The 13,061-nt window shown below is 44.9% G+C and overlaps 1 protein-coding gene and 1 long non-coding RNA gene across 3 annotated transcripts in view; both read right to left on the minus strand.

Moving 5' to 3' along the window:
• LOC146492466 (uncharacterized) overlaps window positions 1-13,061 on the minus strand; it is a 364,885-nt gene that overhangs the window by 274,156 nt on the left and 77,668 nt on the right. The gene's annotated exons all lie outside the window — the stretch shown is intronic.
• Window positions 1-13,061, minus strand: part of LOC146492472 (glutamate receptor ionotropic, kainate 5-like) — a 193,198-nt gene that overhangs the window by 119,416 nt on the left and 60,721 nt on the right. The gene's annotated exons all lie outside the window — the stretch shown is intronic.

Here is a 13,061-nt window from a genome sequence, read left to right on the forward strand (position 1 = left end):
AAAAGTGAAGATGGAACGACTGTGATGGTCATGAAGTCAGCAGCCATATTACAGGATGCATCATCAATATGAAGGTTAAAATCTCCCAACATTACCACCTTCTCTAATTTAATAATGGATGATAGGAGGTCGTTAACTTCAGTTAGAAAGACTCCGGCAGGGCCGGGAGGTCGGTAGATTAAAATACAATAAACGGTGTGCAAAGAGCCGACCTTGATCATCTGCAGTTCAAAGGTCTGCATGTGAATCTGTCCTGGTGCACAACAGCGAGACCTCCGCCACGTCCCGAAAGACGTGGAGTTCCGATGACGGAGCAGCCAGTCGAACAAATTTCCTTCAGATGTATATAATCCACGTTTTGTTGCCACGTCTCAGTTAAACACAAAGTTGAGAGATTCCTTTATAAAAAGATTGTTTAAAATAAACGATTTGTTTGTGATTGAGCGAGTGTTGAGCAGGGCAAACCTGATTGATGACGTTTGGTTGGTGCACTCAGCAGCTGACCGCAGTGGCACTCGAATTAAACACCTGTGCGCACCTCTACACCTGTTATGGCGGGCGGGGACTTCAGGGCTAGCTCAAGCTAATACCATAGTGGTACATCACCTCTGCCATCAAAGCGGCGGTCGAACGAGGGACGCAAGGTGAACATGGAGCCATCAGACCATAGACTCCAGGCTGGGAACTGAAGTGTAGCGTCGGCACCAGGTGACAGCAGACAAATTGGTCGTAAGCACCGGGAATCTTCCCACGTCCAAGAAGCGAATCTTCGGTACCTTCTCAGTCGCACTTGGACACCGGCCCTGGTTCCCCTCCTTCTTTTCTTCGTGTTAAATCCCACCGACATGTTCGGAAACATGCACTCAGGTGAGGAACACACAAAGGGTGGAAGGAAAAGTTTCCTGTAACTGTCCCAGCTGTCAAAGTAGCTCTCCATTGAATCTTTGATATACGACAGCGTTCCCTGATCATAAGTGTTGGTGGCAGAGACAAAATCAAAACACAGGACGCTAAAAATAATATTGCAAGTGACAATAGTGGCCACTATAAAACTATACCAGCGAGCTGCGGCACGAAGCCAAACACAGGCGCCATCTTGTGATTTACTGCCACTTAAGTACAGAAGGTCCGACCACCAGTGGGTGGGGCTTCTGGGGCTGAGATGACCACATTGAGGATATCCACTCTGTGCGACATCATGCAGATCCAAGATTAGCTCAGGCAGGAAGTCCTCTCCACAGAAAAGACTCCAGAAAGTGGAATTTCCACAGTTTCCACAGAGCCAGAAAGAGAGGCCCTGACCCCCAACGCCCCCAACCCTCCACTCTGAGTGGCTGAAAGAGCTCATCGGCTCATAAACCAGCTGACAGTAAATTAAACCCAGGTTAATTCATCTTAAACCAAACCTGCTTCAGTGATTAAAACAAACCATCGGTGTATGAACGTGTGAAAGGTGCATGCTGCGTCTGAGAGCTAAGTGCTGTTGCATTCAAAGACTGATGAGCTGATGAACATTTTCTGCTCTTTCAGCAGAGAGCACTTTCTGTTCTGCGCTTTTAGATTCCACCTCAGATGTTTCAAGGCCAAACAAGGTGCTCTTTGAATTGTTTTGGCTCCTGCGCTTTAAAACTCAAGGGCACCCGAATCAAATATTTATCAAGCTTATACGTCTGCCTGTCAAAAGAAATTCTTAGGGAGGCAAACTGAACATCAAAAAAGCCTTTCAGCTGCTGAAGGAAATGTCAGACAGAAACAACCCGCCAAGCTTACACAGCTCGGCACCGGCTGTGTGTGTCTGTGTGTGCGTATTCCTGCCTTTCATCCGATGAAAGCTGGCCTTAGATTTGTAGACATATGCAATAATGCTCTCAGGATACAAAAACCTCCCCCTGCGCCCCTCCCTCCAAATGTTTTATCATATTGTTGATTTCAAGCCCAGGAATGACCAACAACGAGTCGTTTTAATCCTCAGTCATCGTATCTGTGCATCTGTATGGATCTGTGACACGCAGCTCATCGTCCAGAACTCGAGGAATGCTGCTGGCCACCAAACCAGGGCGGACTCACTTCCTCCAGGCAGACCGTGAGCTCAGGAACTGCAGGCCGCTGTTGTTCCTGCTCCAGGATTGGAGGAGTGAGAGGGAGGTTGCTCAGTGCAGACTTCCTGGGCTGCAGTACATCACTGTGCCTCAAACTCCTTAAACTTGCAGTTTTACATGAAGGACTCTATGATTTTACAACGCTTTCACTGATCCTTCTTTACTTTGTGCTGCACGTTTGATGTCATTATGAAACATCTGCCGGGCCGTTCTTTGAACAGCCAGCCGGCAGATTTCCTCGTCTCCTCTGCTTTCTGTGTGTTTCTTGTTACGGCGCTAATGAGCAGGAAGGGTCATCTTGTTTAATATGATTTCTGCTACTCGATGACGTGATTTTAAGCAAACGTCCTGCTCATCAAACCTCTGGAGGGCTGAAATCCCAGCGGTGCAACAGAACAGAGGAATCCTCCGCATCACAACATAAAGTGGGAATGTCACACTTCCTGTTTTAGATCTCCATACATGCTGACTGAGCTTTCCTATGAACACACACTATGCTATGGCTTCAGTCTTGCCTTTACACTCATAAAGGACGCCATTTCTCAGCACATAGGTTGCATCTGCCAACACATCTACTTCTGCTTGTCCATCAACCTCCGACACCTTATCAAACCAGGATTTTAATGATGGATCTGCCCGCTGAAATGAAGAGATATCTGGTGGGATATCAAGTTCTAGCAGGAGGTTGGGATTCTGGTCTACACCCTCTAACCTGGATGAACCCCTAAATTTATCTCTGTGCCGTTGCGCTCGAGATTTAGCTGGTTTTGGGGCGACTGTGGCTCAGGGGGTTGGGAAGCGTATCTGTAACCGGAAGGTCGCCGGTTCAATCCCCGGGCTCTCTGTCCTGGTCGTTGTGTCCTTGGGCAAGACACTTTACCCTACCACCTACTGGTGTTGGCCAGAGGGGCTGATGGCGTGATATGGCAGCCTCGCTTCTGTCAGTCTGTCCCAGGGCAGCTGTGGCTACAACTGTAGCTGCCTCCACCAGTGTGTGAATGTGAGAGTGAATGAATAGTGGCATTGTAAAGCGCTTTGGGTGCCTTGAAAAGCTCTATATAAATGCAATCCATTATTCATCCATCCATCCATCCATCCATTCGCTTCCGCGTATCCTTTTCAGGGTCGCGGGGGGCGCTGGAGCCTATCTCAGCTGTCATAGGGCGAGAGGCGGGGTACACCCTGGACAGGTCGCCAGTCTGTCGCAGGGCCAACAAACAGGGACAGACAACCATTCGCACTCACATTCACACCTAGTGGCAATTTGGATTATCCAATTAACCTATCCCCACAAGCTGCATGTCTTTGGATGGTGGGAGGAAGCCGGAGTACCCGGAGAGAACCCACGCAAACACGGGGAGAACATGCAAACTCCACACAGAAAGGCCTGATGGTGGAATTGAACTCAGGACCTTCTTGCTGTGCGGCAACAGTGCTAACCACCGTGCCACCGTGCTGCCTCATGCAATCCATTATTATTATTATTATTTTGCTGGGCTTACTTCTAATTCTTCATCATAGAAAGGTAGCTCGTTCAGTGGGTCATTTGCACTCTGAGCTCTTGTGGTGATCAAACTGGGCATTGCACTTTCTGGCTGTGCCTGCAGAATAATGTCTTGCTTCTGTAAGTTGTGTCCTGATCTACATGAACTGTATGCAAATGTCCAGGAACTTCATTAGACACCAAATCTAGCAGTGTAGGTATATCTAAGCCCAATATCACTGCATATGGTCGTCTGCGTGCTAAAGCCACTGGCAGGAGAAAAGTCAAATACGCCTCAGCCATGTGATAATCCTTCTCGTCACCATGTACACAGCTTATTTTAGTCCTCGTGTCACTCCGTAGCTCTCTTGGTACTAAACTAGCCAAAACCACTGACTGAAAGCTCCCTGTATCTAAGAGAGCTTCTTCACCATGGCCATCAACAGGTACAGGTGCTGTTCTTACTGCTTCATGATCAGGACCTGGCAATGTGGGTCTGGGGGCTGAGCACAAAAGGGATGGCCTACTTTGTGTTGTTGCTGGGCAGATTTACTGAGTGTGGCCGATCTGGCTACAGTGATAACATCTGAATTTGAACCTGAATGTGACTTTTTAGTGTGATTGCTTTTACCAGAAACAAAATGTCTGCAGGATAACCTCTACTCTGGCCTATACCACCACTCCTTACACCCCCATCAGACTTACTTTGTCCAGTCACGAAGCTGTCCGGGCCAAAGGTGGTTCCTCTCCATCCTGTTCTGGCAGAGATGAAGATTTCTGCTAGCTGTGAAGCCTCCTCTGCAGATTTGGGGGCACGTTCCCTGATCCACACCTCCAGATCTGGGTGGACCAGAAACTGCTCCAAGATCATCAGCTCAGAAACGTCTTTCACTGTAGATTCTTCATTTGTAAAACATATCGTTTAATCGCACACAAAGTTCTCTTGGAGTTTCACCGGGGTGAATATCCAGGGCTCGAAGCCTTCTCCTGTATGTGTCAGCAGTTATTTCATATTTAACAAGAATGGCATCCTTTACTTTATTATAGACGGCAGACTTGAGCCATTCTCTCAAAGGTCGTGAGAAAATGCTCGATATCATCATCTGGAGTGAGTGGCAACAACTCTGGATCTCTCTGGTGAAATGGTTCCACATCTGCTGACCAGTCAGACCAGGCCCCCCATCAGGTTCACCCCCCCTCCTCGTTTTGGTTGTCCTCTTGTTCCTGCTGCTCTTCTCTCATTTCTTTCACTTGAGCTTGATTTTGGTGAAACTGGTGTTGCAAACTTTTCCATCTTTGCTCTTGTTGGGCTGATTCTCTGTCCATTCTCTGGTCTCTTGTTGCTTGAGACTGCATCAACCAGAGCTGTCAGTTCATCCAGTCTATCGCCCGGTTTAGCTCCTGCTTTAGCCACTGCATCAGCTGTAGCACCTTCACCCTCCTCTGCCAGCTCATTAAAGTTCTCGTCATCATGTTGACCTCATGTCCAATAATATGACAGGAGACTGGAGTAAAATGTATCCATGGACTGGAGGACGTTATTAAAGAAGGCACATGTTAACAGCACAAACACCAAAACAAAATGGCTTCTTTTACGCTCCACCTTACAGGTGAGCGTCCGGACTGGCCCAAGTGTTAACCAGTGTGGGGGTTAACCAATCAAAATGAAAACATAACCCTCCACACAAACAAACATACAATCACATTCGAACACATAACAAACATGTACATATTTCCAACACGTGCTATAAACACATCAATAACATAAGCTCCACCCATTACTAAATTAAAGCCCTCATTAACCACGCCCCCTCACCTGGCACACTGGTCTGCTCCAGCAGCTCAGGTGATTGAGCTGCTTCCTGCAACCAGGACAGGTGAGCACTGTCACCAGTTCTCTTTTTACACATACCAGCGTTTAGTTTACAGACAAATATTAAACGTAAGCAGCTCTAACTCCGGCTCCTTTCTGACAGGTAGGATATCTCTTATCTCTTATCTCTTATCTCTTCACTTTTAAAAGCTGACAATTTAATCCTGCATCAAATAAACCTGATAACAAATTGTGTGTTTTTCCTTTGTTATACTTTTAAATTCCCAATCAATCAATTAATAAAAATACAAACAAGGTAACAACTCCTCATCACACCAGGCGCTCGTGTTTGGACCTCCATGAGATTCATTTTTAATCTTTTTGTGGATTTTGATCTGCCTTCAGCTCAGTGTCATCACTGTGGATGATATCGCCATCGGGCCGGAGCGAGCAGTCGCTCTGCAGGTGTCCCTGAAGGATCAACCTGCCAGCTAAAATAACACGTCTGCCAAATCATCAGGTTATTAACTAATTGCAGAATCAATTTAACTGTCAAAGGTGCTCGACTGCTCCCGAGTCGCTGCTGCTGAAAGCAGTCAAACAGTTTGACTTTCTCTTTTGTTCTAGCACACAAAAGTGGATTTTCTTCATATTGTTCAGGAGCCTGAAGGTGAGCCGTCCTCAGTGGAGCTGTTAGCTTCCCTGATTCAGACACCGAGTGCTGAGTTTATCAGACTGGATGCTCATTAAGTCGGCGCTTTGTTTCCTGTAAAGTTAATCAAACTGCAGGTGAATCACTCATTTTCAGAGCACTGCGGGCGAATCGGTGAGGGTCGCTCCTCTTGATGGGAGCTTTTCTCTTTTAGACTGGAGCCCGAGGCCTTCGAGCATTTTCAGGCCAAGTGTAACTGCAATCATTGGCACCAACGTTCCCTCTAATGTTTCATGTGTGTGAGTGAACACAAACTCCCTGAGCTTGGACCACTGTGAGCAACAGCAGACGTGTGCACTGTGGTCACGCCAGCATCGAATCATCCAAGTTACATGTTTATTAAAGTAATCATATTACAGCGTTTACATTTATGTTAGACTACTTTAATTAACTGCTTTATCCCACTGTGGCGGGGCGTGGCCTGCAGTGCCGTGCAGAGGAGGCGGATGCACCTGCACGGCACCGCAGGCCACGCCCCGCCACACCCCGCCACACCCACTTACAATGAAAATTTAGTATGTTAACACTATAAAAATAAAATAAAATAAAAAAATAACTTTGTTGAAAACACAACTTTCTTTCTTTTCTTTTCTTTTTTACAAAGCTCTGACTGTATTATGAGTCTGTGGTCTGGGAGAGAGTCTGTAACTCTGCAAAATACAGTAAATAATGACCAATGCTGGGTAATTAATTATATACCGTAAATCCCAGACTACAGAGCACACCTGATTAAAAGCCGCATGCTCTAATTTTAGAAAGAAAATCTATTTTGTAGTTGTTCAGGCCGCACCGGATTTTAAGCCGCATGCGTTTCACTTGTAATATGAGATATTTACACAGGAATATTACACGTGAGGATTTTTAACCTTTAATTTATTCCGTAAGGTAACATAAACATGGTAACGTAAACGTTATGGTAACATACAAAAATACTGCAAATGCTTTTTTTCCTCGAACAGCGCCTGTAACACGGCTAGCTGTACACGTGCGTATCAGTGACACACAAATTATGTTGCTTATGGTTTTTTTACGGAACAGCGCACAAACAACATTACAACGTCTCTTAACAACCGGTAAAAATATATACCGTATATATACTAATCAATTTTATTGGTCTACTGTAACCAGGCAAAATGATTTTGGCCACATGAAAAAAAAAATGATTTAGCCGCACGTCAGTGTAAGCCGCAGTGTTCACAGTGTGGGGAAAGTAGCAGCTTATGACCCGAAAACTACGGTAGTTACTTCTTCACAAAAGTAACTGAGTTTTGCAAACAAAGTTTTTTGCAGCTGTTTACCTAAAAATGCAGCCAAGACGTTTTTTAAATAAACATTTCAAACTATTTACAGAACAATCAGCTGTTCTGCATAAAACACAAATTATTTGTGCCACTCCAAAAATAATTCCTGTCCACTATGAGATGAAGGAGAACAACAGCCTGATACCTGCAGGCCTGACAACAGCAGATGTATCACTGCTGTAACACCTGTAACATTCAGCAGTCACCTCATTGTTCTGACACACAACACAACTATTGACTACACTACACACTAACTACACACTAACTACACACTAACTACACAAGATTTGTGCTAAACGTCTCAAATCTCTCACATCTCAAACACGCCGTCACTCCTAAAACTTCCCCCTCCCTAAATAACTAAATGCCACGTTGCCATATCATGTTTTGATTGGTCCACATGGTACATTTTTCCACCAATAGGAAAGTAGAGGTGGGAATCACCAAACATCCCACGATACGATATTATCACAATACGATATTATCACAATACGATATTATCACAATACTTAACACACGATACGATATTATCACGATACGATATTATCACGATACAATATTATCACAATACGATATTATCACAATACTTAACACACGATACGATATTATCACGATACGATATTATCACGATACGATATTATCACGATACGATATTATCACAATACTTAACACACGATACGATATTATCACGATACAATATTATCACAATACGATATTATCACAATACTTAACACACGATACGATATTATCACGATACGATATTATCACAATACGATATTATCACAATACGATATTATCACGATACGATATTATCACAATACGATATTATCACAATACGATATTATCACAATACTTAACACACGATACAATATTATCACGATACGATATTATCACAATACGATATTATCACAATACGATATTATCACGATACGATATTATCACAATACTTAACACACGATACGATATTATCACGATACAATATTATCACAATACGATATTATCACAATACGATATTATCACAATACGATATTATCACAATACGATATTATCACAATACTTAACACACGATACGATATTATCACGATACGATATTATCACGATACGATATTATCACAATACGATATTATCACAATACTTAACACACGATACGATATTATCACGATACAATATTATCACAATACGATATTATCACAATACTTAACACACGATACGATATTATCACGATACGATATTATCACAATACGATATTATCACAATACGATATTATCACAATACTTAACACACGATACGATATTATCACGATACGATATTATCACAATACGATATTATCACAATACGATATTATCACAATACTTAACACACGATACGATATTATCACGATACGATATTATCACAATACGATATTATCACAATACTTAACACACGATACGATATTATCACGATACGATATTATCACAATACGATATTATCACAATACTTAACACACGATACGATATTATCACGATACGATATTATCACAATACGATATTATCACAATACGATATTATCACAATACTTAACACACGATACGATATTATCACGATACGATATTATCACAATACGATATTATCACGATACGATATTATCACAATACGATATTATCACAATACTTAACACACGATACGATATTATTGCAATTTTTAAAAATCTTTTGCGATATTTAGATTCTGTACATAAAGGTAAACTTTATCAATATTCATTTTCTCTAATATCAAAGTCTCACACTCAGTCTTTCTCTCATTTCAGTTTGATTGTTGACAAACTGAACGGTTTGTATTACAGTCTAGTCCAACTTAACTGAATCAACCATCTGGTACAATTATAGCTATTCTGAACTATGCAGTTTATGAAAACTATGCAGCCCCTTCAGCAACTGAAGAATTTGAAAGTAAATTAAAACAAAATATAATTTTACATTAAATAAAAAAGTTTTAAACTTAATTAAAATAAAACATGTCTTAAATTAAAATAAGTAAACTGTCATGTTTATTGCTGCCATAAACAAGTTAAACACATTTGGACAGTGAAGGAATGTCAGGATTCTTGCTCAGAAAAAGGATCAACATGCTCTGAAGTCATAAGGACGCTGTCATAGCCTGTCAACGTTGATTAGCTGCGTATATACGAATGTGAATCGTGATTGGCTGGACTATGGGAGAAGGTGGCATCGTTCTGATCCCATACGGGAGCAGCCAGTCACTGACTAACACTGCAAAACAGAATTGTTAACGTTTTATTTTTAGTTGCATTTCAGGTTAGTTTTTTTTCTGTGTGCAGAGACGCCAGCAGTGTGCAATTGTGCACGCGCGCAGCTTAGAGGGAACATTGATTGGCACGACATAAATAAATACATGAGTGGACAGAGTTTCATCCTCTTTCTAAAGAAATGAATTTACTTTCACTTTTACATCACCAGAGCAGCTTCAGCCACGTCTGCTACAACAGCGAGCTAACTGCCTGCATGACAGCACTGAATGCAGACGGGAGGATCGGGATTCGATCTCTAGGGACCCAACGTCCCATCGGTCCATCCCATCATTATCAACATACTTCCTGTTGGATCAATGCTGTGGACCGACCCTATGTAGCCTCCGGTTGGCTGAGGTGCATCACCTGACTAAATGTTGGTCCTCAAAATGTAAAAAACATCGGCTGAACGAGGCGCCGGACACGAGCTGGAGCAAAGAAGACTGTGCAGGTGGGACGAGATGTTCGGTGATCATTTGAAACGTAACGGGGTCTATGACCCGCTGCAGGCAATCACAGGTGTGTCACACTGAGCATCGGGTATCAGCCCAGAGCGTCGTCCGACTCCAGCGACAGTGCAGCCAGATTCTGACATTTCCACACAGACATAAAAATAAGAGCATCAGCGTGTCCTCAGCTGGAATCAAGGACGCTCTGACAGGACGAACGCTGCGGTCCGCTCTCGCAGAGCGCCTGACCTTTCAGCCCGGCGCCTGACCTTTCAGCCCGGCGCCTTCCTTTCTGTGGAGTTTGGGGCTTTAACAGCTCTGAGGGGACGAGCTGCCAAAGAAGTGATAACATTTAGATTTGTCATGAATGAGGCTCAAAGTCACGCTGTTACATTTGCCTCCACCTTCACACGCAGCACAAGAGTCTCCCAAAGCACATCACCAGGGTCAGCTGATGAAATCTGGTAATAGCTGGAGGGGGCCGCTGACCTTTAACGTTAGAGAGCTGAAGCCTCTCGGACCCTCGTGACACTTTCGTGTTTTGGCTCAAAGTCACAGAACGAGGTCAACTGCACGACCGCCGGCCCACAGAGGCGTTTCCTGCCCCGTCTTTAGTGTTGCTTTGCCATCACGGATCATTCGCAGCATTTCACCTCCAGCTGATCGCACAGCTGGAGCTCAGAAAGGCCCTGGGGGCTTAGCAGGTTAGAAATGGCTGCAGCACTCAAACAGATAATACGTTTGTTAAAACTCTCGAATCCAAGCTGACCTTGGCTCCGCCTCCTCACAGCAGGAGGGTTTGAGATCGTACTTTTATTCCACCTGTGCTCACGTGAGACGCTCAGCTACAGGGGGAAGCTGCCAGCTGCCAAAGCGGACTTCACCATCACACTGAATCATTTATGATTTGTAGAAATCAAAAGTTCAGAAATATTATTTTACAAGAAATCAAAGATTCGTGATTTGTGCAGATTTTCTGGGCCAAACATTCGTTCTCCTCTCACAGCTGATGAAGCAGGAAGATTTTATGCTTCTCGCTTTGACAATAGAAGCTCCTGAGGCAGAGACATCAGTGCCAGGCTCACTGTCAGAGCTGCCAGATAACACACACACACACACACGCACACACACACACACACACACACACACACACACACACACACTCACACACACACACACACACACACACACACACACACACACAAAGCCGGTAATTAAACTGTGGAGCGTGAGCCAGAACGTATGTGCTTGAAACAAAGACACACAAACAGCCACATGCATATTAATGACACACAGTTAACCGTGCAGGACAGCCGTGTGTAGAATAATACGACACAGCTGTGACGGCTGCAGAGCGGCGTCCTCGTCCCAGCTTAGTGCGATCAATCACTGTGTGCACACGACTCTGAGCGCACACCAGGCAGACGTGCTCAGAGACATCAGCTCTGCTCACTCTCGTCTATTCACAGCAGCACTTGTCTTCCATTAGCCTCTCCGTACTCCGGCAGCGTGCAGCGAGCGCCAGTGCGTCCACGTGTCCGGTTTCATCTGAACATCCCGACTGTTGCTAGGAAACCACAAACCTACTCGGACCGATCTGGTTGGCCGCGGCCTCGGTGCAGTTTTAACGGTGAGCTGCACTCACTGACGCCGCCGAGGGTCACACCTCGAATACCTGCCGACCTTCAGTCCTGAAAACGCAGTTCAGAGGTGGAGGACCGCAGAAGGCCGCCGGCACGAGTGGAGCGAGGCGGCGGGCGCCGCTTCCTGACTGTGATGCGCTTTGACAGCCAAAGTCAAATACGATAAAGACGCGACACACTGAGACTCTCTGCAGCGTTTACAGTCGCGCTGCTGTCCCCGCAGACTTCACAGGAAGTCAGCTTGTAGCCGCTGACGCCTGTCGTTCATGTTTTCACCATCACCTTCTTGAAACCAGTAAGAACGAGCGTGGGAGCGTCTCCTCGAGGAACCGAGGGACAGACGCCGCCGCTCAACGTGAATTCAAACAAGCTGACGGCTCTGCACTCGTCTCTGGGAGGAGAGCGTTTAACATGAAACCAAACATCCCACAATGCAACAGTCTTCCCCTCGCTATTAATAACACTCTGCACAGGTCATTTAAATTCAGCGGCCTTCGAAGTGAAGGTCAGAGGCTCTGATGTTAACATTTAAATGCGCCCGTGACTGAAACCGTCGTCCTGGAGCTCCAGCAGAAGAGCCGGGGTCACCTGAGCTCAGCGTCAGGAGCGGCGAGCTGCTTCGAGTGGATTTATTATCCCGTGTTGCTCTGCTGGGTTTGATTGTGTGGAAGCGGAGGTCATTTCACAGTGTTAGTTACCTGAGGGTGCCTGACATTTAAATAGCCTTCTCGTTATCGCTCGCCTTCGCTGCAGATCTTTCTCTCTTGTCCTTGCTCGCTCGCTTTTCTCCTTTATATCCTCTCGTCGTGTTTCTCAGGCCGCCGCTCTCTTTGCTTCGCTCTCCTGAGTTCAGTCGACTGCAGAAACCCAGAGAAGCTGCAGATCAGACACGTGCACTGAGCGACCGGGCGATGGACGACAAACAGGTGAATTCATGCAAGGAGGGTTAAAGAGCTGCTTTGATGACGACGGCGGTGGCACACGGCTCCTCTCTGGATATTAAAATCCCATTTAAACGGCTTTAATGGCAGCCGGTAAAACAGACAACGAGCCTGTGGGATACGCAGCAGCTTCATTAATTAAGGTAATCAGGGTGATACACAGCAAATATTTCAACGTCAACATGTTTTTATATGAACTCTGCTCCCTGAGGCTGGAAAGAGTTTTAGTGGTTTCCAGTGTGCACCATAATTTTTCATTAATATGTAAATGTAGCACCAGAGTGCCCCCGTGGTCCCAGGACTTCCTTTGTTTCAGGTGTCTTCTGCACCGCCG

The sequence above is a fragment of the Neolamprologus multifasciatus genome, chromosome 22, assembly GCF_963576455.1.
Source record: "Neolamprologus multifasciatus chromosome 22, fNeoMul1.2, whole genome shotgun sequence".
Lineage (NCBI taxonomy): Eukaryota > Metazoa > Chordata > Actinopteri > Cichliformes > Cichlidae > Neolamprologus > Neolamprologus multifasciatus.